The sequence below is a fragment of the Pristiophorus japonicus genome, chromosome 15 (assembly GCF_044704955.1).
Source record: "Pristiophorus japonicus isolate sPriJap1 chromosome 15, sPriJap1.hap1, whole genome shotgun sequence".
Classification (NCBI taxonomy): Eukaryota; Metazoa; Chordata; class Chondrichthyes; family Pristiophoridae; genus Pristiophorus; species Pristiophorus japonicus.
Window position 1 is genome coordinate 173,856,749 of NC_091991.1, and position 26,473 is coordinate 173,883,221.

The window sequence follows — 26,473 nt, forward strand, 5'->3', positions numbered from 1 at the left end:
GTCACTGGTAGGCGTAGTTTATAGGCCCCCAAATAATAACTTCACGGTGGGGCGGGCAATAATCAAGGGAATAATGGAGGCATGTGAAAAAGGAACGGCAGTAATCATGGGGGATTTTAACCTACATATCGATTGGTCAAACCAAATCGCACGGGGTAGCCTTGAGGAGGAATTCATACGGGATTGTTTCTTAGAACAGTATGTTACAGAACCTACAAGGGAGCAAGCTATCTTAGATCAGGTCCTGTGTAATGAGACAGGAATAATAAACGATCTCCTAGTAAAAGATCCTCTCGGCATAAGTGATCACAGTATGGTTGAATTTGTAATACAGATTGAGGATGAGGAAGTAGTGTCTCAAACGAGTGTACTATGCTTAAACAAAGGGGACTACAGTGGGATGAGTGCAGAGTTGGTTAAAGTAGACTGGAAACACAGACTAAACGGTGGCACAATTGAGGAACAGTGGAACACTTTTAAGGAGCTCTTTCATAGTGCTCAACAAAAATATATTCCAGTGAAAAAGAAGGGCGGTAAGAGAAGGGATAACCAGCCGTGGATAACCAAGGAAATAAAGGAGAGTATCAAATTAAAAACAAATGCGTATAAGGTGGCCAGGGTTAGTGGGAAACTTACAGATTGGGAAAATTTTAAACGACAGCATAGAATGACTAAGAAAGCAATAAAGAAAGGAAAGATAGATTACGAAAGTCAACTTGCGCAAAACATAAAAACAGATAGTAAAAGCTTTTACCGATATATAAAATGGAAAAGAGTGACTAAAGTAAATGTTGGTCCCTTAGAAGATGAGAAGGGGGATTTAATAATGTGGAAATGGCTGAGACCTTAAACAATTATTTTGCTTCGGTCTTCACAGTGGAAGACACAAAAACCACGCCAAAAATTGCTGGTCACGGGAATGTGGGAAGGGAGGACCTTGAGATAATCACTATCACTAGGGGGGGTAGTGCTGGACAGGCTAATGGGACTCAAGGTAGACAAGTCCCCTGGTCCTGATGAAATGCATCTCAGGGTATTAAAAGAGATGGCGGAAGTTATAGCAGATGCATTCGTTATAATCTACTAAAATTCTCTGGACTCTGGGGAGGTACCAGCGGATTGGAAAGCAGCTATTGTAATGCCTCTGTTTAAAAAAGGGGGCAGACAAAAGGCAGGTAACTGTAGGCCAGTTAGTTTAACATCTGAAATGGGGAAAATGCTTGAAGCTATCATTAAGGAAGAAATAGCGGGACATCTAGATAGGAATAGTGCAATCAAGCAGACGCAACATGGATTCATGAAGGGGAAATCATGTTTAACTAATTTACTGGAATTCTTTGAGGATATAACGAGCATGGTGGATAGGGATGTACCGATGGATGTGGTGTATTTAGATTTCCAAAAAGCATTCGATAAGGTGCCACACAAAAGGTTACTGCAGAAGATAAAGGTACGCGGAGTCAGAGGAAATGTATTAGCATGGATCGAGAATTGGCTGGCTAACAGAAAGCAGAGAGTCGGGATAAATGGGTCCTTTTCAGGTTGGAAATCGGTGGTTAGTGGTGTGCCACAGGGATCGGTGCTGGGACCACAACTGTTTACAATATACATAGATGATCTGGAAGATGGGATAGAGTGTAGTGTAACAAAATTTGCAGATGACACAAAGATGAGTGGGAAAGCAGGTTGTGTAGAGGACACAGAGAGGCTGCAAAGAGATTTAGATAGGTTAAGTGAATGGGCTAAGGTTTGGCAGATGGAATACAATGTCGGAAAATGTGAGGTCATCCACCTTGGAAAAAAAAAACAGTAAAAGGAAATATTATTTGAATGGGGAGAAATTACAACATGCTGCGGTGCAGAGAGACCTGGGGGTCCTTGTGCATGAATCCCAAAAAGTTAGTTTGCAGGTGCAGCAGGTAATCAGGAAGGCGAATGCAATGTTGGCCTTCATTGCGAGAGGGATGGAATACAAAAGCAGGGAGGTCCTGCTGCAACTGTACAGGGTGTTGGTGAGGCCACACCTGGAGTACTGAATGCAGTTTTGGTCACCTTACTTAAGGAAGGATATACTAGCCTTGGAGGGGGTACAGAGATGATTCACTAGGCTGATTCCGGAGATGAGGGGGTTACCTTATGGTGATAGATTGAGTAGAATGGGTCTTTACTCGTTGGAGTTCAGAAGGATGAGGGGTGATCTTATAGAAACATTTAAAATAATGAAAGGGATAGACAAGATAGAGGCAGAGAGGTTGTTTCCACTGGTCGGGGAGACTAGAACTAGGGGGCACAGCCTCAAAATACGGGGGAGCCAATTTAAAACCGAGTTGAGAAGAAATTTCTTCTCCCAGAGGGTTGTGAATCTGTGGAATTCTCTGCCCAAGGAAGCAGTTGAGGCTAGCTCATTGAATGTATTCAAATCACAGATAGATAGATAGATTTTTAACCAATAAGGGAATTAAGGGTTATGGGGAGCGGGCGGGTAAGTGGAGCTGAGTCCACGGCCACATCAGCCATGATCTTTTTGAATGGCGGAGCAGGCTCGAGGGGCTAGATGGCCTACTCCTGTTCCTAATTCTTATGTTCTTATGTTCTTATTATGTTGTTATGAGTCCTAATGGTCATTGGCAGACACGGGCAAGCCGTGTATCTAATGTTGGCAGCCATGTTAAATCCTCGCTTTGAGAATCAATAAACTGGAGTAAGGTCATGCCTGAACTAACTCACCGTACTTAGCCTCGTGGAGTTATTCAATACTTAACAGAGAAGGTTAGTGCTTTTATTGAAGTGGGTTTAAAGGAGGATGTGATAAAGAAGTAGGATTAGTGGAAATAAAAGTAGCACTAAGTGGAATGCAGTGGGGAGGTGGGCGGGGTGGGGGGGTGGGTGTGGGACGGGGGGAAGCCCAGGGTCCGATGGACTAAGTGCAGAATTTTATAAAGAATTTTTCGAGATTTTAAGTCCATTGGTCTTAAAGATTTTTAAGAAGATTAAAACTGAGGGAAGCCTGGCCCCATCTATGAGGAGATGTATCATAAGCTTAGCTTGTAAAAATAAAGAGGATAAAAGGGATCTGAAGAATTGGAAGCCTATCACATTATTAAATGTGGGTTATAAGATCTTGATGAGGGTTATGGCAAATCATGTGAAGGAGGTGATGCCGCAGATAGTTTCGCCCTCTCAGTCCTATGGAGTGATAGGCCGGGACATCGCTGACTCTGTGGTCTCAATCCGAGATGCAATAGAACTTATGGAAGAGAGTGGGAGGGAAGCTTATGTGCTAAAGATGGATCAAGAGAAAGCCTTTGATAGAGTCTCTCATGAATTTTTATTGATAGTTTTGGAAGCATTTAGTGTGGGGAAAAATTTCATTGAGTGGATAAGGATTTTTTATTCAAACACTTTTAGCTGTGTTAAATGTAATGTTTTTTTATCCAAGTATTTTCCAATACAGAGATCAGTGAGACAAGGTTGTCCCCTGTTCCCATTGTTGTACACATTGGTAATAGAGCCATTAGGTTACATGATGCGAAAGGAACAAGGCCTAGTCGGGATTGCGATTCCCAGTTCCGGGCAGGTGTCGGTGATACACCAGGATGACACGACCTTAACATTGAGAGATGGGGAGTCAGTGAGGAAAGCTATGGGAGTAGTGGAGGAGTATTGTCGAGCTTCAGGAGTCAGAGTCAATGATAGTAAGTCCCAATGCCTGGTTGTGGGAAGGAGTAGGGGGAGTGGTTGGAGGAAAGCCCTTTTAAGGTGGTGGAGGTTTTAGAAGTTCTGGGGGTGTATATGGGTGCAAGAAGGAATGGGATGAAGTGGATCGACTAAATTGGGAACCGAAGGTTATGGAAATTAAAAAGATTTTGGGAAGATGGGAAAGAAGGTGGTTGAAAGAGCAAGGAGGAGTGACAGTGGTGTCAGCTCTCCTGCTATCGAAACTCTGGTACTTATTGACGGTGGGGGATTGTCCTGAGTGGGCTGAGATGTCTATCCGAGAGGCTTGTGTAAAGTTTTTATGGGAAGGGAAACTAGTCTTGGTTGCTTACAACACCATCATTGGACAGCAAAAACAGGCAGGACTCAATTTCCCAGATATTGATTTGAAGAAAAAATCCTTTAGATTAAATGGGTGAAGAGATTTCTTCAGAAGTCAAATACAAGTTTTTGGAAGAGTTGTTTCCAGCATTTTTTTTAATTAACTGCGATAGGAGAACAGGGAATATTTTATATGGAATACAACAATATGTTTTTGAAATTGATTAAACCTCTCCCTAGGTTTTATAAGGGGGGGTTGTAGACACTTGGACCCAATTTTTTGAAGTGTGCAGTTTATGCCCAAAGGTGCTGAGGAATTTTTAAACAGCCCTTATTTTTGAACAGGCGGATCAACATTGAAGGAAAGGAATTATCTAATCAAGCTTTTATAAAAGCTGGTGTTATATATGTGAAAGATGTATTATATGAGGTAATTCCAGGTTGGTTGCTAGAAGCGGTAGTGAGGGACATGGTTTGGGAGGAGGATCAGGAGGTAGAGGAAAAAACAATTAAGATCATGTATGAGAAGATTGTGAGGGCAATGCCACAGGATTGGATGGAAGAAATAAATACGCAAATCTCCAAAGGAGGTATTCCGCCGGAGAAAGGGGAGGAGTTGGTCCAGGTTGACAACTGTAATACTCGAGATTTCTATGGGGTATTTAGAGAATGGAAATTTAAGACACCTTGCTGGTCAGGAGTTTTGGCAGAATATATACCCACAGCTGGACTTCAACAGGATTTGGAAGGGAGTATGGGCGAATTTTAAATGTCCAGAGTGGATTGAACTGGATTTCAAATAGTCTCAAAACCCGGATTTTTACCACGGTAGTCTTATGTAAGTTTGGGCGACTAGAGGTGACAACTTGCACAGTGTGTGGGATGCGGGATGAGACTCTGTCCCATTTGCTGGTGTTATATCCGCAGTTAAAGGATTTTAAGTACTATGTTCGACAGTTGTGTGAGGTTTTCTTGCTGGGTGGGGACCGAAGAGCAGGAATGGGAATCCCGTGGGACTCAATTTTGGGATGGGGTCTGCCCGAGTCTAGCGGAGCGGCAATTAATGTAATGTTCAGTTTGGCTAGATTTGTGATTGTGTAAAGAAGGAATGCTCTGTTCTTTAAGGGGAAGAGAATAAACCTCAATGCGTATTTTAAATATTAACTAAAAGATCATTATAAGGCTCTGTGCATGTTTTATTCAGAAAGGAATTTAAAGATACATGTAGTATTTTGTGATCAATTTGTAAAGTACAATAGATTATTATATGTTACAGGAGACAAATTAAACCAGGTTTTGATGTTAAAAAAAAAAGAAGAAAAAAATGGGTAGCACTCTCGCCTCTGAGTCAGAAGGTTGTGGGTTCAAGTCCCGTTCCAGGGACTTAAGCACAAAAAAATCTAGGCTGACACTCCCGTGCAGTACTGAGGGAGTGCTGCACTGTCGGAGGTGCCGTCTTTCGGATGAGGCGTTAAACTGAGGCCCCATCTGCCCTCTCAGGTGGACGTAAAAGATCCCATGGCACTATTTCGAAGAAGAGCAGGGGAGTTCTCCCCGGTGTCCTGGCCAATATTTATCCCTCAATCAACATAACAAAAAGAAACAGATTATCTGGTCATTATCACATTGCTGTTTGTGGGAGCTTGCTGTGTGCACAAATTGGCTGCCACATTTCCCACATTACAACAGTGACTACACTCCAAAAATACTTCATTGGCTGTAAAGCGCTTTGAGGCGTCGGGTGGTCGTGAAAGGCGCTATATAAATGTAAATATTTCTTTTATTACTTTTTTACCTTTAGCGTGTCAGGTCACATGACGCGGTCTTGAACAGTCTTCAGATCCATCCTAAGACTGGAGCACAGGGGCTGAGGCTGAGCACCACCTTGAGAATTCGGGATTTAATGGTTTGCAAAGCTCTTCTGCAGCATTAGTGTTGCCACAGCAGCGTTGCGTAATTATTGATAATTACTACATTTGAGAAATCGGTGTAATAATTTCTGACACAGTTTGAAGTCATGTGCATCTCCTTGAGACAGCAGTGTCTCGTAAAATAACACTATTAAACCATGGGATAGAGGCCACACAAAGCATGGGAATAAAATTATATGCCCCCCATTTCAATGGTATCCAAGGTCTATTACTTTGTAACCAGTTAATGAGCAGATGGAGTATCTAAACCCCCTTCCCTTCATTACTACTAATTATACTCAAACGTTAATTGTTATGTTGTTCCTTCGGGTGACAGGTTTTGTAATTAATTTGCTCTCAAGTGACATCTCAAAACAAGGAACCTGAAAGACTTGCTTTCGACAAGCATTACCAAAGACTAAGGATTCAAATTAAATAAGACCTATCTGCCAACAATGCAAGAGTCAAGATGAACGTGGAAGTGGCAAAACAAAGCCAGTGTATTTAATTATAAGCCCCGGGTGTTATGTTCGGTATAACTCCACAGGACTATATCGCAAGCTCAAACTGTTGTGACCTTGGTCTCTTTATTCAGACTCCAGAGTGAGGAAGCAACATGGTGAATCACCTTTTATACCTGCTTGCCCCAGGGTACACAAGTGATCCTTAGGTCTCCCACAGGTGTGCCCCCTAGTGGCAAGTCTTACATACTGCTGAGGTTTACATACATACATAACACTGAGAATGTATAGTTCTCCATTTATTTTATCTGTGGGTTTATGAAAGTGGAACTTACATAAGCCGTAATTTCTTCTTATGTGGCTCGGGGTCAAATGTATTTGTTTTGTCTGATAACATTCCTGTGAAGCACCTTGGGACTTTTTACTACGTTAAAGGTGCTATATTAATACAAGTTGTTGTTGTGGCTAAGCCACTCACAATGCAACAGCTCTACATACCTGTGAGCATACTCACATGTGCATACATTACAATTTGGCGTGGAGGAGGGGGAAGTGGCTTCATCATTGCGCCCAGTTCTGTCTCGCTCAAGCTCCACGCATTCCCCCTTCCAACAGTGGAACCCGAGCTAATCTTTTTTTTTTCTCCCCTCCTTAACTGAGTTGGTGCCAATTGCCAACTTAATCCAGGCCAACTCTCCCAGCGCGGTACTGGAGGAGTAAAGTTAAGCACCTTACGTTAATTGGAACTATTGCATTGCTATAGTACCTTTAACATAATGAATACCCCATGGTCCTTCAAGGAAGTGTAACATAGAAACATAGAAAATAGATGCAGGAGTAGACCATTCGGCCCTTCGAGCCAATAAGATCATGGCTGATCATGCAACTTCAATACCCCATTTCTGCTTTGTCTCCATACCACTTGATCCCTTTAGCCGTAAGGGCCACATCTAACTCCCTTTTGAATATATCTAACGAACTGGCCTCAACAACTCTCTGTGGTAGAGAATTCCACAGGTTAACAACTCTCTGAGTGAAGAAGTTTCTCCTCACCTCGGTCCTAAATGGCTTACCCCTTATCCTTAGACTGTGACCCCTGGTTCTGGACTTCCCCAACATCGGGAACATTCTTCCTGCATCTAACTGGTAATGAACTGGTAATGTGTAGTGTAATTGTTAAACCTTTGTTGATAAACCAACTAGTTCTTGATAGCAATGTGTTGCTATGAATTCTTAGGCAAAGAACCCATGAAGCAAATACATTGCAGAAATAACCTACTTTCACTCAGTGAATCAGCTCCCACATGGAGAGCGATCATGTGAGACCAAGTCAGCGACGATTCCTAGCTCCCATGAATAGGTTAATTCTTCACTGATGTTGTTCAGGTAAGGAGGGAGCGCATTAGTGGTGATGCAGGGGTAGAGCGTGGAGGAGAAATAAAACCATTTGTACCATTTAGCAGGCTTGTATTGTAGTGATGGTCACCTCTCACCCAATCACACGAGGATTGCACTGGATTTTGTACTCAGCAGTCCACACTTTGTTGATGATTTATATAAAAAATAGCTGTAAGTAACTAAGTGCAGAAAATAGGCTATTTGATTTATAACTGGAGTCCTAGGAAGCGGCTTTGAAGCTGAAGAATGGCTTGAATTTAGGTAGATTTCGCAAAGGAAGCAGTTAGCACATGAATATTGTCAAAGTCGAAGGTTTCCACTGGGAGCTAGCTGGGAAACTGCAGCACATTCTGTCCCACTTATTATTGGAGGCATGATGCAGGCCTCTATTAGCTGTTTTGTGTGGGCAGAAATAGCAAGAGAACCTTCCAGATCGAGCGTCTGTCTGATTGTAGCCTCTCGACGGGCGTTTTGACCCTTGGTTCCCCACACAGCCACCAATCACAGCAATACAGCAGGTACTATTCTTTTTTCCATTGACAGACGTGCTTGCTTTTCAAACTTGCCAATCCCATTCAAATTCAGCCTCTATCCTGAAATAATTGGGAATAGATGTTAGTTGGGCTGAGCTTGGAAGAAAGTTCAAAGTAGAGTTGGTCTGAATTAAGGAAGAGTTTAGAAAAATCCAAAATTTGAGCCCCTTTCCAGCCAACCTCTGCCTTTAAGCAAAAAAAAAAGAAAGACGATATACTTCTCCAAAAACAACATCAACAACCTGAATTTATATAGCACCTTTAACAGTAAAACCTCCCAACGCACCTCGCAGGGGAGTTTGCTTACAAAATTCGACACTAAGCTACATAAGGAGACATTAAAGCAAGCTTGGTCAAAGAGGTAGGTTTTAAGGAGCGTCTTAAAGGAGGAGAGAGAGGTAGAGAGGTGGAGAGGTTTAGGGAGGGAGTTCCAGAGCTTGCTGCTGAAGGCATGGCCGCCAATGGTGGAAGAATGAAAATCAAGGACGCGCAAGAGGCCAGAATCGGAGGAGCGCAGATATCTCGGGGCGGGAGGGGAGAGTTGTGGGGCTGGAGGAGATTACAGAGATGCGGGGGTGGGGGGGGGGGAATTTGTTAACAAGGATGAGACTTTTGAAAGCGAGGCGTTGGTAACCAGGAGCCAATGTAGGTCAGTGAGCACAGGGGTTATGGGTGAGCGGGACTTGGTGCACGTTTGGACATGAGGCAGCCGAGTTCTGGATGAGCTCAGGTTTACGGAGGGTGCAAGGTAGAAGGCCGGCCAGGAGAGCATTGAGATACTTTAGGGGTTCTGGTCCCTCTACTGCCTTTGAAATAGAAGCAAAAGCTTCCTTTCAGAGCCCTGCTCTCATGAATGTGCCGGAACAGAGTGACTCCAAAATGCGCAGGGAACCCACTGCAGAGCCACAGCTCATTGAGTGGTAAGTTGAGACCTTGGCCACGATCCTCCTCATGCTGACAACAGATGGTCCAGGTGTTTTCTGCAAATTTGTCCATTGTCTAGTTTGACTACAAACACCCTACGCCCTTCTTTAGCTATCACCGAGCCCACGATGCACTTGGGACCATGTCCATAGTTTAGCACATACACAGGGTCATTCAGATCAATTTCCCGTGACACAGTGCGGGACCATCGTTTACATTTTGTTGCTCCCGCCTGCTCTCTACCTGATCATGCAGGTTGGGGTGAACCAGCGAGAGTCTGGTTTTAAGTGTTCTTTTCATGAGTAGCTCAGCCGGGGGCACCCCTGTGAGCGAGTGGGGTCTCATGCGGTAGCTGAGCAGTACTCGGGACAGGCGGGTTTGGAGTGAGCCTTCTTTGACTTTTTGAGGCTCTGTTTGATTGTTTGTACTGTCCGCTCTGCCTGTCCATTGGAGGCTGGTTTAAACGGGGCCGAGGTGACATGTTTGATCCCATTGTGGGTCATGAATTCTTTAAATTCGGCACTGGTGAAACATGGCCCGTTGTCACTGACCAGTATGTCAGGCAGGCCGTTGGTGGCAAACATGGCCCTCAGGCTTTCAATGGTGGCGGTGGCGGTGCTTCCCGACATTATTTCACATTCAATCCATTTTGAAAAAGCATCCACCACCACCAGGAACATTTTACCGAGAAACGGGCCCACATAGTCGACATGGATCCTTGACCATGGTCTGGAGGGCCAGGACCACAAACTTAGTGGTGCCTCACTGGGCGCGTTGCTCAACTGAGCACACACGCTGCATTGCCGTACACAGGACTCTAAGTCAGAGTCGATACCGGGCCGCCAGACGTGGGATCTGGCTATCGCTTTCATCATTACTATACCCGGATGTGAGCTGTGGAGATCCGAGATGAACGTCTCTCTGCCCTTTTTGGGGAGCACTACGCGGTTACCCCACAACAGGCAGTCTGTCTGAATGGACAGCTCATCCTTTCACCGCTGGAACGGCTTGATTAGCTCTTGCATTTCAACGGGGATGCTGGCCCAGCTCCCATGCAGTACACAGTTTTTTTACTAGGGACAGCAGAGGATCTTGGCTGGTCCAAGTCCTAATCTGGCAAGCCGTGACAGGTGGTTTATCATTTTCAAATGCTTCCATGACCATCAACAAGTCTGCAGGCTGCGCCACCATCAACAAGTTTGCAGGCTGCGCCATTTCCACCCCCGTGGTGGGCAATGGTAGCCGACTGAGAGCATCCGCACAGTTCTCGGTGCCTGGCCTGTGGCGGATGGTATAGTTATACGCTGATAGCGCGAGTGCCCACCGCTGTATGCAGGCTGAGGCATTAGTATTTATCCCCTTGTTTTCAGCGAACAGGTATGTGAGGGGCTTGTGATCGGTTTCCAGCTCAAATTTGAGGCCAAACAGGTACTGATGCATTTTCTTTACTCCGAACACACACGCTAATGCCTCTTTCTCAATCATGCTATAAGCCCTCTCGGCCTTAGACAAGCTCCTGGAAGCATAGGCGACAGGTTGCAACTTCCCCGCAACATTGGCTTGTTGTAATACACACCCGACTCCGTACGACGACGCATCACATGCTAGCACAAGTCTTTTACACGGGTTATACAATACAAGCAGCTTGTTGGAGCATAAAATGTTTCTGGCTTTCTCAAAAGCAATTACTTGTTTTTTTTCCATACCCAGTTCTCACCTTTACGCAATAACACATGTAGGGGCTCTAAGAGGGTGCTTTACCCTGGTAGGAAGTTACCAAAATAGTTGAGGAGTCCCAGGAATGACCGCAGCTCCGTGACGTTCTGTGGCCTGGGCCCGCTCCTGATAGCCTCTGTCTTGGCGTCTGTGGGCCGAATGCAATCCGCCGCGATCTTTCTCCCCAAAAACTCCACTTCTGTTGCCATGAAGACGCATTTCGACCTCTTCAGCCTCAGCCCTATGCAATCCAGTTGCTGAAGGACCTCCTCCAGGTTTTGTAGGTGCTCGACGGTGTCCCGACCCGTGACCTATATGTCATCCTGAAAAACCACCCTGCGTGTTACCGACTTGAGTAGGCTCTCCATGTTTCTCTGGAAGATCGCTGCAGCCGACCGAATTCCAAACGGGCATCTGTTGTCGATGAACAGTCCCTTGTGCGTGTTGATGCAGGTGAGGCCCTTTGAAGACTCCTCCAGCTCTTGCGTCATGTAGGCCGAAGTCAGGTCGAGCTTGGTGAACGCCTTGCCTCCTGCCAGCGTCACAAATAGGTCACCTGCCTTAGGTAACGGGTATTAGTCCTGTCGCGAGAAACGATTAATAGTTACTTTATAATCGCCGCAAATCATGACCGTGCCATCACTTTTGACTACTAGAACAATCGGGCTGGCCCACTCGCTGAATTCCACTGGGGAGATAATGCGCTCGCGTTGCAGCCTGTCCAGCTCGATTTCCACTCTCTCCCTCATCATGTGAGGTACCGCTCGCGCCTTGTGGTGAATGGGTCGTGCCTCTGGGACCAAGTGGATCCGCACCTTCGCCCCGGAAAAGTTTCCAATGCCTGGCTCAAAAAGGGAAGGAAATTTGTTAACAACCTGAATACAAGAGGCCTCATCGACATGTGTTCGTGCTCGGATGTCATCCCAGTTCCAGCGGATTTTGCCCAGCAGGCTCCTTCCAAGCAGTGTGGGGCCATCGCCCGGAACAATCCAGAGTGGCAGTTCGTGCACCGTGCCCTCGTAGGTGACCTTGACGATGGCGCTGCCCAGGACAGTGATGAGCTCTTTGGTGTACGTTCTCAGTTTCGTGTGGATGGGACTCAGGGCTGATCTGAGTGTCTTGTTGCACCACTGTCTCTCAAATATCTTTTTACTCATGATGGATTGGCTAGCGCCAGTGTCCAGTTCCATGGCTACGGGTAAGCCACTCAATTTTACGTTTAGCATTATAAGTGGACATTTCATCGAAAATGTGTGCACCCAGTATACTTCAGCATCTGCCTCCTCTCTGAGGCTCTAAATTGCTTTGATCCACCATGGACCAATCTTCCTCTGCCACATGGTGGTTAGCAGGTTTTGCAGAGCTTGCAGCTCGTCTACAAGCTTGATGGAGGTGCCCCATTGTTCCACAGCTCTTGCAAACGTACCCTTTGAAGCGGCATGAATAGGCTGAATGGAAGCCTCCACAACGCCAACAAGGTGTGAATTGCCTTGCATTCATCCTTTGTTGTGGATTCTGAGTCATCTGGGTCACCTGAGGTCTACTGGCAGTTGCAGACTCGTGGTTTTTGCCCTGTGCATTTCTGCTCACAAACACAGTTCCAGTTAATTTATGAACATTGCTAGCACTTGTGTGCTGAGAGATTTGTTTGGTGTTATCACTGGTGGACATAAACACCTGTGCTATCGCAATGGCCTTGCTGAGAGTCGGTGTCTCTACAGTCAAAAGTTTTCATAAAATGGTCTCGTGGCCAATGCCCAGTACAAAAAAGTCTCTGAGCATTTGCTCCAGGTAGCCATCAAACTCACATTGTCCTGCGAGTTGCCTTAGCTCGGCGACGTAGCTCGCCAATTCCTGACCTACAGATCGCTGGTACGTATAGAACCGATACCTCGCCATCAGCATGCTCTCCCTCGGGTTAAGATGCTCCCGAAGCAGTGTACACAGCTCCTCATACAACTTATCTGTGGGTTTCACCGGAGCCAGAAGATTCTTCATGAGGCTGTAGGTCGGTGCCCCGCAGACCGTGAGGAGGACCGCTCTCCTTTTTGCAGCGCTTCCTTCTCCGTCCAGCTCATTGGCTACAAAATACTGGTCTAACCGTTCGACATAGGCTTCCCAGTCCTCACCCTCCAAGAACTTCTCCAGGATGCCCACAGTTTGCTGCATCTTTGCGTTGGATTCGTGTACTCGTCGCCAGTTGTTGTGTTCCTAACACAGATGAGACTGCACACAGGGAGGTTAAAATAACAGTGACCTTAGTCTTTATGAAGACACTCCAGAGTGAGGAACAGGCCTTAGGGGCCGGCTTATATACAGTGCTCCCAAGGGATGCTGTGATCCCTTGGGGCTTAAGAGGATGCGCTCCCTGGTGGAGGAACATGGGAGTGCATGCTTTGCAGATACACAACAGTAACATCAACAAACGCCTCCAATATTAGAGCAGCAAGTAGAGTCATCAGGAGGTTAAACCTCTGAGGGAATCATGTGAATGTACTGGAGATAAATGACCGCCTGTTGGAGGGAGGCAGTAACAACATCCCCACCAACTCTTGGGAATTCCCACCCCAAGACCGCGGAAAGTGGAGGAGAAGCATCCAGGAATGCGCCGAACACATCGAGTTTCTTCGCCGGGAGCACGCGGAAGCCAAGTGCAAACAATGGAAGGAGCGCACGAACAATCCAAGCACCCCACCCACCCGTCCCTTCAAGCCCCATCTGCCCCACCTGTGATAAAGGCCGCATTGGATTCATCAGTCAGCTGAGAACTCATATTAACACATGAAACACACGAAGTTAGTATGCAGGTACAGCAAGTAATCAGGAATGCAAAGGGAATGTTTGGCCTTTATTGCAAGGGGGATAGAGTATAAATGCAGAGAAGTCCTGCTGCAACTGTACAGGGTATTGGTGAGGCCACACCTAGAATACTGCGTACAGTTTGGTCTCCGTATTTAAGGAAGGATATTCTTGCATTGGAGGCTATTCAGAGATGGTTCACTAGGTTGATTCCGGAGATGAGGGGATTGACTTATGAAGATAGGTTGAGTAGGTTGGGCCGATACACATTGGAGTTCAGAAGAATGAGAGGTGATCTGATCGAAACTTATAAGATAATGAGGGGGCTCGACAAGGTGGATGCAGAGAAGATATTTCCACGCATAGGGGAAACTAAAACTAGGGGACACAGTCTCAGAATAAGGGGCCGCCCATTTAAAACTGAGATGAGGAGGAATTCTCTCAGAGGGTTGTAAATCTGTGGAATTCTCTGCCCCAGAGAGCTGTGCAGGCTGGGTCATTGAATATATTTAAAGCAGGGATAGACAGATTTTTGAGCGATAAGGGAGTGAAGGGTTATGGGGAGCGGGCAGGGAAGTGGAGCTGAGTCCATGATCAAATCAGCCATGATCTTATTGAATGGCGGAGCAGGCTCGAGGGGCCAAATGGCCTACTACTGCTCCTATTTCTTATGTTCTTATAGAAACATAGAAACATAGAAAAGAGGTGCAGGAGTAGGCCATTTGGCCCTTCGAGCCTGCATCATCATTCGATAAGATCATTGTTGATCATTCCCTCAGTACCCCTTTCTTGCTTTCTCTCCATACCCCTTGACCCCTTCACCCCTTGCAGACGCAGCATGGATTCATGAAGGGAAAATCATGTTTAACTAATTTACTGGAATTCTTTGAGGATATAACGAGCATGGTGGATAGAGGTGTACCGATGGATCTGGTGTATTTAGATTTTCAAAAGGCATTCGATAAGGTGTCACACAAAAGGTTACTGCAGAAGATAAAGGTACGCGGGGTCAGTGGAAATGTATTAGCATGGATAGACAATTGGCTGGCTAACAGAAAGCAGAGAGTCGGGATAAATGGGTCCTTTTTGGGTTGGAAATCGGTGATTATTGGTGTGCCACAGGGATCGGTGCTGGGACCACAACTGTTTACAATATACATAGATGACCTGGAAGAGGGGACAGAGTGTAGTGTAACAAAATTTGCAGATGACACAAAGATTAGTAGGAAAGCGGGTTGTGTAGAGGACACAGAGAGGCTGCAAAGAGATTTGGATAGGTTAAGCGAATGGGCTAAGGTTTGGCAGATGGAATACAATGTCGGAAAGTGTGAGGTCTTCCACATTGGGAAAAAAAACAGAAAAAGGGAATATTATTTGAATGGGGAGAAATTACAACATGCTGCGGTGCAGTGGGACCTGGGGGTCCTTGTGCATGAATCCCAAAAAGTTAGTTTGCAGGTGCAGCAGGTAATCAGGAAGGCGAATGGAATGTTGGCCTTCATTGCGAGAGGGATGGAGTACAAAAGCAGGGAGGTCCTGCTGCAACTGTACAGAGTATTGGTGAGGCCGCACCTGGAGTACTGCGTGCAGTTTTGGTCACCTTACTTAAGGAAGGATATACTAGCCTTGGAGGGGGTACAGAGAGATTCACGGAGATGAGGGGGTTACCTTATGATGATAGATTGAGTAGAATGGGTCTTTACTCGTTGGAGTTCAGAAGGATGAGGGGTGATCTTATAGAAACATTTAAAATAATGAAAGGGATAGACAAGATAGAGGCAGAGAGGTTGTTTCCACTGGTGGGGGAGACTAGAACTAGGGGGCACAGCCTCAAAATACGGGGGAGACAATTTAAAACCGAGTTGAGAAGGAATTTCTTCTCCCAGAGGGTTGTGAATCTGTGGAATTCTCTGCCCAAGGAAGCAGTTGAGGCTAGCTCATTGAATGTATTCAAGTCACAGATGGATAGATTTTTAACCAATAAGGGAATTAAGGGTTATGGGGAATGGGCGGGTAAGTGGAGCTGAGTCCACGGCCAGATCAGCCATGATCTTGTTGAATGGCGGAGCAGGCTCAAGGGGCTGGATGGCCTACTCCTGTTCCTAATTCTTATGTTCTTATGTTCTTAGCCGTAAGGGCCATATCTAACTCCCTCTTGAATATATCCAATGAACTGGCATCAACAACTCTCTGCGGCAGGGAATTCCACAAGTTAACAACTCTCTGAGTGAAGAAGTTTCTCCTCATCTCAGTCCTAAATAGCCTGCCCCTAATCCTAAGATTGTGTCCACTGGTTCTGGACTTCCCCAACATCGGGAACATTCTTCCCGCATCTAACCTGTCCAGTCCCGTCAGAATCTTGTATGTTTCTATGAGATCCCCTCTCATCCTTCTAAACTCCAGTGTATAAAGGCCCAGTTGATCCAGTCTCTCCTCATATGTCAGTCCAGTCATCCCTGGAATCAGTCTGGTGAATCTTCGCTGCACTCCCTCAATAGCAAGAACGTCCTTCCTCAGATTAGGAGACCAAAACTGAACACAATATTCCAGGTGAGGCCTCACCAAGGCCCTGTAGAACTGCAGTAACCTCCCTGCTCCTATACTCAAATCCCCTAGCTATGACGGCCATCATACCATTTGCCTTCTTCACCGCCTGCTGTACCTGCATGCCAACTTTCAATGACTGATGAACCATGACACCCAGGCCTCGCTGCACCTCCCCTTTTCCTAATCTGCCGCCATTCAGATAATATTCTGTCTTCGTGTTTTTACCCCCAAAGTGGATAACCTCACATTTATCCACATTATACTGCATCTGCCATGTATTTTCCCACTCGCCTAACCTGTCCAAGTTACCCTGCAGCCTCTTAGCATCCTCCTTACAGCTCACACCACCACCCAGTTTAGTGTCATCTGCAAACTTGGAGCTATTACACTCAATTCCATCATCCAAATCATTAATATATATTGTAAAGAGCTGGGGTCCCAGCACTGAGCCCGACGGCACTCCACTAGTCACTGCCTGCCATTCTGAAAGGGACCTGTTGTGTGAGACCTTGTCAAAAGCCTTTTGAAAGTCCAAATAAACCACATCCACTGGTTCTCTCTTGTCCACTCTACTAGTTACATCCTCAAAAAATTCCAGAAGATTTGTCAAGCATGATTTCCCTTTCATAAATCCATGCTGACTTGGACCAATCCTATCACTGCTTTCCAAATGCGCTGCTATTTCATCCTTTATGATTGATTCCAACATTTTCCCCACTACTGATGTCAGGCTAACCGGTCTATAATTACCCGTTTTCTCTCTCCCTCCTTTTTTTAAAAAGTCGAAGGAAATCACCTCCCGCCTCTCCGACGCACCTCGCTGGTCCCCGAACTGCTGGGCCTTTTAATAGGCCGCTGCCGCTCCGACTCCCGCCTCTCCGACGCACCTCCTGCACGTCATTCTCAGCATCATGGATGCTCCAGAGTGAATCCACCCGCAGCTCCAGTGCCGCAATGCAGTCCGTCAGGAGCTGCAGGCGGATACACTTCCCGCGCACGTGGTCGTCAGAGACACTGGAAGCGTCCCTGACTTCCCACATAGTACAGGAGGAGCATAATATGTGTCCGAGCTGTCCTGCCATGACTTAACCCTTAGATTAACTTAATTTGGCAACAACAATGCTAAAGGTTACTTACTACTATAGAAAGGAAAAAGAAAAATTACTTACCAATCACTAGCCAATCAGTTACCCCCTTGGCTGTGACGTCACCTTTCGATTTCCTTCTACTTCTTTTTTCCTCCCTGCTGCAGCTGCACCGGCTGGCCTCTTGTAGGCCTCAGCAACGTCCCACTCTACCTCCTGACTCCCTGCTGGCCTCTCGAGCTGCCTACACTCCTGTTGGGCCTCTTGTAGGCCTCAGCAACGTCCCACTCTACCTCCTGACTCCCCGCTGGCCTCTCGAGCTGCCTACACTCCTGTTGGGCCTCTTGTATGCCTCAGCAATGTCCCACTCTGCCTCCTGACTCCCCGCTGGCCTCTCGAGCTGCCTACACTCCTGTTGGGCCTCTTGTAGGCCTCAGCAATGTCCCACTCTACCTCCTGACTCCCCGCTGGCCTCTCGAACTGCCGAAGCTCCTGTTCTTGTTAGTGTGGAAGCAAGTCATCCTCGACTCCGGGGGCTGCCTCAGAAGAAGAAATACAATCCAGCATCAAACATAGCGTGTGTGCTCCAGAACTTTATTAGTAAGGCAGAGGCTGGAGGCCAATATATTCCCCAGAGCAGATGGTCCATGCCCCGGGGTAGAGAGACCATGAGGCAGATGTGTGAATGCAGACTAGAAACAGAAAATGTTATTCCTAGATTCAAGAAAAGAATCAGAATAATAACTAGAAAAGACAGACTTTTATAATTGAAGAACTAATAACCAGAAACTAAATGGAACAACGACTTGTATTTATATAGCGCCTTTAACGTAGTGAAACGTTCCGAGGAGTGTTATAAGACACAAGTTTGACACCGAGCCACATAACAAGAAATTAAGGCAGGTCACCAAAAGCTTGGTCAAAGAGGATGGGTAGAAGTCAGATGATGTAGTGTATGTGAATTGCAGAAGGCCTTTGATGAAGTACTGCACAGAGATTGCTTCACGTACTGAAGTTAGTGGGTGTCCAGGGTAAGACAGTGGGTGAATTTCCTTCAGGCTTGCTTTCTGCATGCTCTTGGCAATGAGACTTGAGGTGCTTAGTGTTGTGTATGGAGAAAGAGTCAGACTGAACACTGTGAGCTCAAAGTAAAGTGTGACCTTAGTCTTTTATTGCAGGTCTCCAGAGTGCCTCTCCAACCTGTGAAACCTCCTTAAATACCTGTGTTTCCAAGGGATTGTGGGATCCCTTGTGACTCCGGGGAATGAGCCCTCTGGTGGCTGTACACAGTAAATACAAGTCCACATATATAACAACATTCCCCCCCCAAAGTTAATAGTGTAACTATTTACAATGTGAGTCGATCTGGGGCCCTTCTTGCCCTGGTTGATCGTCTCGGTGTGAAAGCTGATGTTGTTGAATCATTTGTTGGGCCCTCGCTGGGCAGCTGTGCAGCTGGCCTAGCTGGGCTGTCTGGAATGTTGGGCCCTGCAGGGCTGCTGTGGATGATGGGTTCTGCTTCGTGGCCAACCGTGGTGTCGGTTGCCACTGGTGTGTATGTTGGGAGATCAAAAAATGTAGGGTCCAAGATGGGTTGCTCAGGATAGTCCGTGAATCTGAGTTTGATTTGGTCCAAGTGTTTCCGGTGAATGAGTCCATTTGAAAGTTTGACTCGAAACACCCTGCTCCCCTCTTTGGCCATGATAGTGCCGGGAAGCCACTTGGGACCTTGTCCATAATTTAATACAAATACAGAATCATTGATTTCAATCTCGCGTGACAGATTTGCACTATCATGGTATGCACTTTGTTGAAGCCGCCTGCTCTCTACCTGTTCATGTAGATCAGGATGAACTAACGAGAGCCTTGTCTTAAGTATTATTTTCATGAGCAGTTCAGCAGGTGGGATCCCAGTGAGTGAGTGGGGTCTCGTGCTGTAGCTAAGCAGTACTCAGGATAGGCGAGTCTGCAGTGAGCCTTCAGTTACCCTCTTCAAGCCTTGTTTGATGATTTGCACTGCTCTCTCTGCCTGACCATTGGACACTGGTTTAAACGGGGCAGATGTGCCATGTTTGATCCCGTTACGGGTCATGAATTCTTTGAACTCAGCACTGGTAAAACATGGCCCGTTGTCGTTCACCAGGACATCGGGTAAGCCGTGAGTGGCAAACGTGGCCCGCAGGCTTTCAGTAGTGGCAGCGGACGTGCTAGCCGACATTATCTCACATTCATTCCACTGTGAGTACGCGTCTACAACCACAAAGAATATTTTACCCAAGAACGGGCCTGCATAGTCGACGTGTACCCTAGACCACAGTTTGGAGGGCCAAGACCATAAACTTAGCGGCGCCTCTCTGGGTACATTGCTGAACTGTGAGCATGTATCACATCTGTGAATGCAGGACTCTAAGTCCGCATCGATACCGGGCCACCACACGTGGGATCTGGCTATCTCTTTCATCATTACGATGCCTGGGTAGGTACTATGGAGGTCATTGATGAAGGTGTCTCTGCCCTTCTTGGGGACCACTACTCGATTGCCCCACAGAAGGCAGTAGCACTGGGGTAAGTGTAAGCCACAAGGTGATAGGAAGGGACAATATGTATGAATACAAAGGGGCTGCAGGAAGGGTCAAAACTAAATATCATGGCTTAAAAACTAGTATTAAAACACTCTACCTAAACGCACGCAGCATTCGAAATAAAGTAAATGAGTTGACGGCACAAATCATTACAAATGGGTATGATTTGGTGGCCATTACAGTAACGTGGCTGCAGGGTGGCCAAGACTGGGAATTAAACATACAGGGGTATCTGACAATTCGGAAAGATAGACAAGAAGGGAAAGGAGGTGGGGTAGCTCTGTTAATAAAAGATGATATCAGGGCAGCTGTGAGAGATGATATTGGCTCTAATGAACAAAATGTTGAATCATTGTGGGTGGAGATTAGAGATAGTAAGGGGAAAAAGTCACTGGTGGGCATAGTTTATAGGCCCCCAAATAATAACTTCACGGTGGGGCGCACAATAATCAAGGAAATAATAGAGGCATGTGAAAAAGGAACGGCAGTAATCATGGGGGATTTTAACCTAAATATCGATTGGTCAAATCAAATCGCACGGGGTAGCCTGGAGGAGGAATTCATAGAATGCATACGGGATTGTTTCTTAGAACAGTATGTTACAGAACCTACAAGGGAGCAAGCGATCTTAGATCTGGTCCTGTGTAATGAGACAGGAATAATGAACGATCTCCTAGTAAAAGATCCTCTCGGAATGAGTGATCACAGTATGGTTGAATTTGTAATACAGATTGAGGGTACTATGCTTAAACAAAGGGGACTACAGTGGGATGAGGGCAGAGTTAGCTAAAGTAGACTGGGAACACAGACTAAACGGTGCACAATTGAGGAACAGTGGAGGACTTTTAAGGAGCTCTTTCATAGTGCTCAACAAAAATATATTCCAGTAAAAAAGGGCAGTAAGAGAAGGGATAACCAGCCGTGGATAACCAAGGAAATAAAGGAGAGTATCAAATTAAAAACCAATGCGTATAAGGTGGCCAAGGTTCGTGGGAAACTAGAAGATTGGGAAAATTTTAAACGACAGCAAAGAATGACGAAGAAAGCAATAAAGAAAGGAAAGATAGATTACGAAAGTAAACTTGCGCAAAACATAAAAGCAGATGGTAAAAGCTTTTACCGATATATAAAACGGAAAAGAGTGACTAAAGTAAATGTTGGTCCCTTAGAAGATGAGAAGGGGGATTTAATAAGGGAAATGTGGAAATGGCTGAGACCTTAAACAATTATTTTGCTTCGATCTTCACAGTGGAAGACACAAAAACCATGCCAAAAATTGTTGGTCACGGGAATGTGGGAAGGGAGGACCTTGAGACAATCACTATCACTAGGGAGATAGTGCTGGACAGGCTAATGGGACTCAAGGTAGACAAGTCCCCTGGTCCTGATGAAATGCTCAGGGTATTAAAAGAGATGGCGGAAGTTATAGCAGATGCATTCGTTATAATCTACCAAAATTCTCTGGACTCTGGGGAGGTACCAACGGATTGGAAAGCAGCTAATGTAACGCCTCTGTTTAAAAAAGGGGGCAAACAAAAGGCAGGTAACTATAGGCCGGTTAGTTTAACATCTGTAGTGGGGAAAATGTTTGAAGCTATCATTAAGGAAGAAATAGCGAGACATCTAGATCGGAATAGTGCAATCAAGCAGACGCAGCATGGATTCATGAAGGGGAAATAATGTTTAACTAATTTACTGGAATGCTTTGAGGCTATAACGAACATGGTGGATAGAGGTATACCGATGGATGTGGTGTATTTAGATTTCCAAAAGGCATTCGATAAGGTGCCACACAAAAGGTTACTGCAGAAGATAAAGGTACCCGGAGTCAGAGGAAATGTATTAGCATGGATAGAGAATTGGCTGGCTAACAGAAAGCAGAGACTCGGGATAAATGGGTCCTTTTTGGGTTGGAAATCGGTGGTTAGTGGTGTGCCACAGGGATCGGTGCTGGGACCACAACTGTTTACAATATACATAGATGACCTGGAAGAGGGGACAGAGTGTAGTGTAACAAAATTTGCAGATGACACAAAGATTAGTGGGAAAGCGGGTTGTGTAGAGGACACAGAGAGGCTGCAAAGAGATTTGGATAGGTTCAGCGAATGGGCTAAGGTTTGGCAGATGGAATACAATGTCAGAAAATGTGAGGTCATCCACCTTGGAAAAAAAAACAGTAAAAGGGAATATTATTTGAATGGGGAGAAATTACAACATGCTGTGGTGCAGAGGGACCTGGGGGTCCTTGTGCATGAATCCCAAAAAGTTAGTTTGCAGGTGCAGCAGGTAATCAGGAAGGCGAATGGAATGTTGGCCTTCATTGCGAGAGGGATGGAATACAAAAGCAGGGAGATCCTGCTGCAACTGTACAGGGTATTGGTGAGGCCGCACCTGGAGTACTGCGTGCAGTTTTGGTCACCTTACTTAAGGAAGGATATACTAGCTTTGGAGGGGGTACAGAGATGATTCACTAGGCTGATTCCGGAGATGAGGGGGTTACCTTATGATGATAGATTGAGTAGACTGGGTCTTTACTCTTTGGAGTTCAGAAGGATGAGGGGTGATCTTATAGAAACTTATAAAATAATGAAAGGGATAGACAAGATAGTGGCAGAGAGGTTGTTTCCACTGGTGGGGGAGACTAGAACTAGGGGGCACAGCCTCAAAATACGGGGAGACAATTTAAAACCGAGTTGAGAAGGAATTTCTTCTCCCAGAGGGTTGTGAATCTGTGGAATTCTCTGCCCAAGGAAGCAGTTGAGGCTAGCTCATTGAATGTATTCAAGTCACAGATAGATAGATTTTTAACCAATAAGGGAATTAATGGTTATGGGGAGCGGGCGGGTAAGTGGAGCTGAGTCCACGGCCAGATCAGCCATGATCTTGTTGAGTGGCGGAACAGGCTCGAGGGGCTAGATGGCCTACTCCTGTTCCTAATTCTTATGTTCTTATGTTCTTATGTTTATAGACATTTCATCTTTGCTTCATTGGAACGTCTTTATCTCTTCCTGCATTTCCACTGGGACACGGGACCAGCTCCCGTGAAGCACACAGCTTTTGACTCGAGATCCTGCCTTGTCCAGGTTTTGATCGGCCGGGCAGTGACGGGTGATTGCTCACTCTGAAATGCTTCCATGACCATGGCTAGATCTGCGGGCTGTGCCATTTCCACCCCCGTGGTGGGCAATGGCAGCCTACTGAGAGCATCGGCGCAGTTTTCTGTGCCTAGCCTGTGGCGGATGCCATAATTGTATGCGGACAACGTGAGCGCCCATCTCTGGATGTGGGCCGATGCGTTGGTATTTATCCCTTTGCTCTCGGAAAACAGGGATATAAGTGGCTTATGTTCAGTTTCCAATTCGAATTTTAGCCCAAACAGGTATTGATGCATTTTCTTTATAGACACACGCTAATGCTTCTTTTTCATTCATGCTGTAGGCTCTCTCAGCCTAAGACAGACTCCTGGATGCATAAGCAACCGGTTGCAGTTTCCCGAAATCATTAGCTTGTTGCAATACACACCCGACGCCATATGACGATGCATTACATGCTCGTACCAAATGCTTACATGGATCATACAACACAAGCAATTTGTTTGAGCACAACAATTTTCTCTCTTTTACAAAGACATTTTCTTGGCTATTGCCTCAAACCCATTTGCCCCCTTTTCGTATTAAGACATGTCGTGGTTCTAGCAGTGTGTTGAGACCCGGTAAGAAGTTACCAAAGTAGTTCAACAGTCCCAGAAACGACCGCAGCTCCGTCATGTTCTGTGGCCTTGGTGTGTTCGCGATTGACTCCATTTTCGCGTTGGTGGGCCTGATGCTGTCCGCCGCAATCCTCCTGCCCAAGAACTCCACTTCAGGCACCAGGAAAATGTACTTCGAGCATTTTAACCTGAGCCCCATACGGTTGAGTCGACTAAGAACCTCCTTCAGGTTCTGCAGCTGCTCGACTGTGTTCCAACCTGTGACCAAGATGTCGTCCTGGAAGACTACGGTGTGTGGGACCGATTTCAGTAAACTTTCCATGTTTCTTTGGAATATCGCCACCGCTGATCGGATTCCAAACGGGCATCTGTTATTAACAAAAAGACCTTTGTGCGTGTTGATGCAGGTGAGGGCCTTCGATGATTCCTCCAGTTCCTGCATCATGTCGGCTGAAGTCAGATCCAACTTAGTGAACGTCTTTCCTCCCGCCAGTGTTGCAAAGAGGTCGTCGGCCTTTGATAGTGGGTATTGGTCCTGCAGGGAGAAACAATTAATAGTTACTTTGTAATCGCCACAGATTCTGACAGTGCCATCTCTCTTGAGGACTGGGACAATAGGACTGGCCCACTCGCTGAACTCGATCGGTGAAATAATGCCCTCTCTTTGCAGCCGGTCTAGCTCGATCGCTACCCTTTCTCTCATCATGTACGGTACTGCTCTCACCTTGTGATGGATGGGTCGTGCCCCGGAATTAGGTGGATCTGCAATTTTGCTCCTTGGAATTTCCTGATGCCTGGTTCGAACAGCGAAGGAAATTTGTTTAAGACCTGGGCACACGAAGTGTCGTCAGCGGGCGAGAGCGCTCGGACGTCAACCCAGTTCCAGCATATCTTTCACTGCCAGCTCCTGCGGAGCAGTGTGGGACCATCGCCCGGTACCACCCAGAGTGATAACTTGTGCACCGCTACATCGTAAGAGACCTTTACAGTAGCACTGCCGAGTACAGGGATCAGTTGTTTCATGTAAGTTCGTAGTTTCGTGCGAACTGGAGTTAAGACTGGCCTTGAGGCCGTGTTGCACCACAACCTTTCAAAAGTCTTTTTGCCCATGATGGACTGGCTCGCACCTGTGTCCAGCTCCATTGACACCGGGAGTCCATTTAGTTCAACATTCAGCATTATCGGGGGACAATTCGTGGTGAATGTGTGCACCCCGTGTACCTCCTGCCTCCTCTATCTGAGGCTCTGGTTCATCGTGATCCTCCATGGATCTGTCCTCCTCTGCAACATGGTGGTTTGCAGGATTAACAGGATTTGCAGCTCGCCTGCACACTCGTTGGAGGTGTCCCATTGTTCCACAGCCCTTGCAAACATACTCTTTGAATCAGCATGAATGGAAACGATGATCACCCCGCAGTGCCAACAAGGTGTTAATGGCCTTGCATTCATCACACTTGATAGTCAACACTGAGTCATCTGCGGACGTACAGCTGCAGGTATGTGTGACCTGCCCTGTACGTTACGATTCGAAAACAACATCACTTTGTTCACAGTACTTGTAGCAGCACTTGTGTGCTGAGAGATTTGCTTCGTATTGTCACTGGTGGCAATGAACACCTGGGCTATCGCTATGGCCTTACTCAAAGTTGGGGTCTCTACAGTCAAAAGTTTGCGAAGTATGGTTTCGTGGCCAATGCCAAGTACGAAAAAGTCTCTGAGCATGTGCTCCAAATGTCCTTCAAATTTGCAATGTCTTGAAAGGCATCTTAGCTCGGCGACATAACTCACCACTTCCTGGCCTTCAGACCTTTTGTAGGTGTAGAACTGATACGTCGCCATCAGAATGCTTTCCTTCGGGTTCAAATGCTCTCGGACCAGTGTGCACAAATCATCGTACGATTTCTCCGTGGGTTTCGCTGGAGTGAGCAGATTCTTCCTGAGGCCATACGTTGGTGCCCCACAGACGGTGAGGAGGATCGCTCTTCGTTTAGCAGCGCTCTCTTCCCCATCTAGCTCGTTGGCCACGAAGTATTGGTCGAGTCGCTCCACAAAAGTTTCCCAATCATCTCCCTCTGAAAATTTCTCCAGGATGCCCACTGTTCTCTGTATCTTTGGGTTCACTATCTGTATCTCGTCGCCAGTTGTTATGTATGGAGAAAGAGTCAGACTGAACACTGTGAGCTCAAAGTAAAATGTAACCTTAGTCTTTTATTGCAGGTCTCCAGAGTGCCTCTCCAGCCTGTGAAACCTCCTTAAATACCAGTGCTTCCAAGGGATTATGAGATCCCTTGGGACTCCAGGGGATGAGTCCTCTGGTGACTGTACAGAGTAAATACAAGTTCACATATATAACACTTAGCGCCCTCCCGGATGCACTTCCTCCGATTAGGGCGGTCTTGGGCCAGGGACTCCCAGGTGTCGGTGGGGATGTTGCACTTTATCAAGGAGGCTTTGAGGGTGTCCTTGAAACATTTCCTCTGCCCACCTGGGGCTCGCTTGCCGTGTAGGAGTTCCGAGTAGAGCGCTTGCTTTGGGAGTCTCGTGTCGGGCATGCGGACAATGTGGCCCACCCAACAGAACTGGTCGAGTGTGGTCAGTGCTTTGATGCTGGGGATGTTGGCCTGATCAAGATGTTGGTGCGTCTGTCCTCCCAGGGGATTTGCAGGATCATGCGGAGGCATCGCTGGTGGTATTTCTCCAGCGATTTGAGGTGTATATGGTTCATGTCTCTGAGCCATACAGGAGGGCGGGTATCACTACAGGTGGTTAAA